Source organism: Apodemus sylvaticus, chromosome 4 (assembly GCF_947179515.1).
Source record: "Apodemus sylvaticus chromosome 4, mApoSyl1.1, whole genome shotgun sequence".
NCBI classification, from domain to species: Eukaryota; Metazoa; Chordata; class Mammalia; order Rodentia; family Muridae; genus Apodemus; species Apodemus sylvaticus.
This window is the reverse complement of record NC_067475.1, coordinates 129402970-129410068: the sequence shown is the minus strand read 5'-3', so window position 1 is coordinate 129410068 and position 7099 is coordinate 129402970.

Here is a 7099-nt window from a genome sequence, read left to right as displayed (position 1 = left end):
AAAGTGATGTGCCTATGACTATGCCATGACTATGTCAGCAGAGACAGCTGGGCGTCCTTGTAAAGAGTGACAGAGATCGGTGATGACACACAGGTTTTCCTATTTTTACTTCTTGGATCTCTCCAGGCAGGGGTGAATATTTAGGTAGTCACTGATTGGAGCCCATAAGTACAATGTCAGAACAGAGGGTGAGGCACAGTCTGTAAGAACAATCAGAACATTTTCTGAGTCATGGTCCAGGTCCCACGCTGTTCTGAGAGGTATATTTACTTGTTTGTTAATGTTTGCTTTTTGACCTTAACACTAAACATATGTGGACATGTGTGGCCACCTAGTCTGGTGCCTCTGTGTATGTGCACACTGTCAAACTGCATGTTAGTGTTAACATGTGTTATAGGCAACAATTGAGGGTAGACATGGAGAATTAAGAGGCATAGTTGTCCTAGTTAGGATTTTATTACTGTGAAGAGACACCATGACCAAGGCAACTTATATAAAGGACAACATTTAATTGGGGGCAGATATTCAGTTTCCGAGGTTGATTCCATTATCATCACAAAAGGAAGTACGGCAGTATCCAGGCAGATTTGGTGGTGGAGAAGGAGCTGAGAGGTTTACATCTTAATCTGAAGACATTCAGGAGATCTCTTCCACACTGGGTGGAGCTTGAGCATAGGAGCCCTCAAAGCCTACTGCTACAGTGACATATTTCCTCCAAGGCCACACCTTCTTAAAATGCCAGTTCCCATGAGGCAAGCGTATTTAAACCACTAGTATAGCATTATCATGAAAACTTAGAATGTCTATTCTCACCTCTTAAATTGTGTCTTTTTTTAAGTGCCCAACTCCAACTTTTATTTCCCTGTGTCCCAAAGCTATCCAGCCATTTGTTCTGAGGAAGGTAATAAACAATACATTATGTATTTTAACTGTATTTTTTTCTTTTCTTTACAAAATGAATATGAGATGTTTTGCCAGAAGATTGAAATAAAATCAAAATTGTAAAATTTTACTCCTCAGATATATTGGATATTGAAATGGACTTCTGAACATGGCAATGTGTAAGATTTAGGTAGAGCCGCTACCTTCCTCAGGGTCAAATGCTTACTGAAAAACATCAACCTCCATATTCCTGAGACAGAGAAATAACATCTCCTAGAAAAGAAAAATGAAGGAAGTGGAATTTGCAGATTTCTCAAAAATTTTAAACTTAGTCTGAACTGTAGATAATTTGGAGGTGCTGAAAGTGTCATTTTTATTGCATTTTTCCAATTTACCACCAATTGCCATTGGCTGTTTTTTCTGTCATTTTCTTTTATAAAATTGCACGTTATTATACATGTGTAATTTTATGTATATATTATATAATATAATTAATATTTATAAAAATAAGACATGAAATTGAGAGTGGCATAGGAGAAGTGTGGGTGGGGAGGGAGAGTATAAAAACCCAGCATACATCTGGAGAGTAGAAAACTCTGTAATAAGGGAAAGTGTGTGTTGAGAGACAATGCAACTCCATCCTCTGCATCCTGACTCCATGCACCTCACCCCATGTTTCAGTTACCAGTGCATTTCTCTGTCCCTCTCCTTTGTCTAGGTGCTACATTCTCACTGTCAACTTTTGGGCAGTGCGTTTGTTCTTTGTGCTCAGCCCCCTACAACCATACTGCACCATGTCTCTAACAATTGGTAAAATGGAAGATTCATTGAAATATATTTTATTCTAACTCCTTTTGTCTTATTTAGTGATTTCAAGTTTTATGGGAAAAGAAAAGAACTACACTCTATTCTCCATGTATGTTAGCTATGAAATTTGTTTAATTTATGTGGCATGGCTTCAATGTATGGCCATATATATTTATAAATTAATCGAGGAAGAAGTCATAGATTATAGACAATGGGTGACCTGCTCAGTTACCATCATAAAGAGGTCGCTGGTTCTATGGAAAATTCTGTGGTGGAATGATCTGATATATCTTAAATCTTATTTCTGTTATGTGAATTACACTCTCATATGGCCCACTCCAGTCAACAGTTCTCCAAAAAGAAGTCATACACGTGAATGATGGGAGTGAATTTACTGACTATTTCAACAAATTAGTATAGGATTATATTTGAACAAATCAGAAAAATTCAACTCTATCCAGAAATGAAAGCCCATATAATTAAAAAGAATGGGATGGATATATCTACATTTAATTGTAAATATATCTTAGCTATAGCAGAATTTAGTGACAGAATACAGTGACAGATCTACATAAGTGATGACAGAAAATAGATAGATAGATAGATAGATAGATAGATAGATAGATAGATAGATTAGATAGATAGATAGATAAGATAGATAGGTAGATAGATAGATAGATAGATAGATAGATAGATAGATAGATAGATAGATAGATAGGTAGATAGGTAGGTAGGTAGATAGATAGAGATAATAGATAGATAGATAGATAATAGATAGAGATAGATAGATAGATAAATAGAGATAGAGAGACAGATAGAGAGAGATAATAGAGCGATAGATAATAGAGAGAGATAGATAGATGATAGATAGATAGATAGATAGATAGATAGATAGGATAGTCTTATCTCTGTGCAAACATTGAGTCTGTAGGAGAATGTAAAAGGATAGTAACACATCATTGTTTTTTGCTGTCAATATTTATATAAGTAAAATAAAATTATCATATGTGCATTAAAATTCTCCATATAATGTGTGTAACCTAGGAAAGATCTTTGATCTAATATGATGATGATTCCATAGTAGAATCAAGTGTTCATCAAAAGACTTTTTAGTCTTTTGACTAAAGAAATTATATATATATATATATATATATTTGTCCCATAATGTATAATCCACTAAAGTTGCAGGTTACTTGGAGGCTGAGTGAATCTTCAGCTTCTAAAATAAGCATTTCTCTCTCTCTTCATTTAGTATTCCAGCTGTATGATTTTCTTTTGACAAAATGATTTCATATTTTCCCATTTACTCTCGTAAGGAAGAACTTAGGGATTACATAACCCTATGTTAATCTTATGACTATCCTAGAATATTTAAAGAAATGATCCTATATATGGTGGATATACCATTATTGAAGTGGCAAAGCAATCAAATTAATCTTCATATGGAATTAAAGAAAATTAAAAACAAAAGAAAATGTTCTTTAAAATACAATATTTTATTTGGGTATATAAGTTAAAGTTTGTCATATATATATATATATATACACATATATATATATGATATATAGGAAAAATAATAACTGGTTAAAATGACATTTTAACCAACTTCCAAATGGGACACAAGAATGAGCTATTTGCCTCATGTACTCAATAAAATACTAATACACTAATCAAGAAATTATATATATATATATATATACTAACTTATTATGTATCTATTGATATAAAAATATATTAAACTATATATATAGTTAAAGCCATCCACATATACGTAGCAAATTGGTAACTATCTCTATTTGCAAATTGTCTATTATTGTCTTGACATAAATTATGAACATTTAATATCAAAAACTACATCTAATTTCTCTCTCTCTCACTCTCTGTCTCAGACACACACACACACACACACACACACACACACAATTAGAAGCTTCTTTGAAAAACTCTTATCCAGCACAAGTGTAGAGCCATATTCATGTACGTGTGTGTGTGTGTGTGTGTGTGTGTGTGTGTGTGTGTGTGAAAGTGTGGATAGGCACAAAAGAGAAAAGTGAATAAAATGCAGAAAGACTAAAATGACAGAAAGCGTCCAAACAGGAGCCACCTGTGTTCTAATACTGTCTCCTTCCTCTCCAAATGCAATACTCTGATTTCAAACCTTCCCCTTTCCCTCCAACCCTTTCTTCCATGCTCTCTTTTCCTGTCCTTACCAGGGCTCAGTCTTCTCTCCAAATATTATCTGCATGTTTGTTCCCTTCTCTCCAGCCAGGCATCCTGTTTTGCTGACTTGTTGACATAGGTCTTTCTTGGAGCAGCTGATCTGCTTTGGCCATATGCCTTTATGCATGTCATGGGTTCCCCAAGATTCACACACTAACCTGTGATTGATCCATTTTTATTGCAGTGTTGACAGTCACATTATTTTGTTCCTGTCTTGTTCAGAAGGATGCCCTTGAGCCCTGGACCGATGTGCACCAACTGTTAGAACAGCAAGGGACACCCGAATGAGTAAGCACAAGGCTTTTTCATCTCCTAGAATATACAATCAACAAACACTTTCACAACCTCTTCCAGTGTGGACAGTGCTAGGGTCTTGATCCACCATGGAATCTGTCTATAGACATCATAAAGGGTTTCCTATCTGAAGATAGGAAGCTTATTGTAGTCTGCAAATTGATCTGGAACAATATCTCCAGCTTCCAAATGTTTGTCATATGTCTCTCTAAAGTTACATTGCTACTTTGAATTATGTTGATTTTTTTCTAGAAAAAAATTATGTGACTGTAACAATTAAAATGGTTTCATTAAATATGGTTGGTTTTGCTAATCACATCTTTATTAAACATTGCTTTTTTGCATGGTTTATTTTTAATGATGTGTGTATATCACTATATGCATGTGTGTGCAAGTGCCCCAGAGTACAGAAGAGAATGCCAGACTCCTGGAGCTAGAATAAGTTAGAATGCATGTGGTTCTAAGCCCTATGTCATGGGTGCTGAGAGCTGAGCCTGAGGTCTTTGGAAGAGCATCACATTATCACACTTAACTGCTGAGCCATCTCTCTGGCCCCCATACTGTTTCTTATTAATCTTATTTTATGACTAAGTAATTTCCCCCAAATAAAATATAAATATGTCTATTCCTGTTAGTTGACTGATTTGATCAGACTCATTTTCCTTTCCAGATGCTGTGGCTTTATGTAGTGTGAATGATGCTTTCTGAACAGATGGAAAAAGAAAGAAACTGCTTCAGGGAGGTATAGGCTATATAGTCTGTACATTGAGTAGCTATTAAAAGCAAAGTTTTATAAACTGGCCAGGAAATCAGCTCAGCTCAGCAGTGAGGCTTGGGGAGCACAAACACTGGACTCCCCGTCAGACCAGATGTGGACATTCCTAACGCATGATAAGTTCGGTCAACCAGTGAAGTGTTTTCAATTTGAAGCTTAAAGTCATGATTATGGAGTTAATGTCCTTTGCCTGTAAAGTACAATTGAAATTGAGAGGGACAAAAGGAAAAACAGATTAGTTTATAAATCAAATATTTACCAGCTTAATTCCTCATCTAGCCTATTTTTAGAATTCCACAACTGACCATATGTGGGCAGAGATGAATAAAGGGGAAGACTTGCATCAGCGTTACAGTAAGTGCTGACGTGTCTGTCATTCTGAAGAACACAGCTGGATCCTCAGTGCCATTGTTTTGATACCTTGGATCATAAACTATGCATACTGGTGTAATTACGTAACAGGAGGATTCTACTCTGATCCTTCCCTTCTTTTGTGTGAGGATGTCCACATTTAATCATCCAATATAAACACATCCTGCATGCTTGCAAGTTAATAGCTATCTCTTCTTTCTCTGCAAACCTCTTCTGATACTTGGCTTCTCCTGTCATTATTAAAAAACCTAAAAACAAGTCAGACCTTTATTCTTGTTCCTATGAACCACTTCTTGGCAAAACGTCATGAAGGAGATGACACTTGTTCTTTGCTTTCCTTGGTATGTCATGTGAATTTTCTTCTATTCTTAGGCACCACTACCTGGACTGTATCATTGCAACTTTGAAGGTCAGACTTTCCAAATTTGAACCCAGAGTGAGGCTTCCTAGTAGCATTAATCTGAAAATCAGGTAGCATTGTCCATCATTTTAATATAATGAATATATAAACACTAATATTAACATCATGAATATAGAAACATAAATATTCAAGGCCCACTTTTGCACAAGTGACTATATATTTTTTATTCTCAATCCATATACCAATATTTAGAAAATTCCTTTATCATTAAAATATGACATAGGGACTTCCTTGAATGATAGTAAATGACAGCATGGTAGATTCAACATAAAGATGTCTGTGAATCCACAGACATACAGAGCACACACGTTACATATCCATACAGAAATCTGGATCTATAGTCATCAATCAATCTCATTTGGATTCTAAATTCATTATTGGAAAAGAAATATACATTTGATTATCATGGTTAAAAATATCCTTTCCCAAGCAATCTCCTCTGGCTAAGAACAAATCTAAATCTTCAGGGTCCTTATTTCAAGCCATAGAGAGTCTGCTTATGTTTTCAAACATCACATCCTTCATTACGCACTGGTCTCCTGAATCATTCATTTCACCTTCTGTGACCCCTACCCCCTACCCCCAGCGCTTTCCTGAACTACTTAATGTGAATGTAGTGAGCTATCAAATAGAGTTTACTTTTACTTTCCTCTGAATCCTGGTCCCAGACATGATGACAGGAACATGAAACCAAACTCTCTCAGCAAAGCAAGGCCAAGATTATCACTGGCTCTGACTGGCTAGCAAGAGACAGTGGGATTCTGTACCCAGTTAATGCAACTGTCAGCCAGGTGCAAAGCTCAGTGACTGTTCTAAGGTCTCACTGCAGGGAAGAGCATCACCATGCTTCTGTGTTGCCCAGAGTATAGGGATTTTTACTAAACCTTTCAGTTAGTGTTCTGTAACCAACATCTTAGAGGCGTGTATTTGTGCTCTTTCAAATGAAAAGAAAATTATCACACAGTCAATCATAGCTTATTATTATACTACCTTCAAGAGATGAGTTGTTGCATGAGATGCATAACAATGCTGAAGATTTATTTATAATGCGATTGTGTCTTTGATATATCACTGGACGTTCTGCAAACAAGCAAATTGATTCAGTTATTTAAATATTACCCTTCCTTCTACAAAGCTATATCCCACTGAAACCAAATTGTTTATAAATATCACATCATAATTTACCCAGCAATGTGTTTATATATAAAGATGCATTGTATGGCACTGTTTCTGAAAATGTAAATAAATGTCTCCTCACCACAGATAGGGAACCTATAGCAAGGCAAAGTAAGGCTGTCACCAAGATTTAACCTGGTATACCAGTAAAT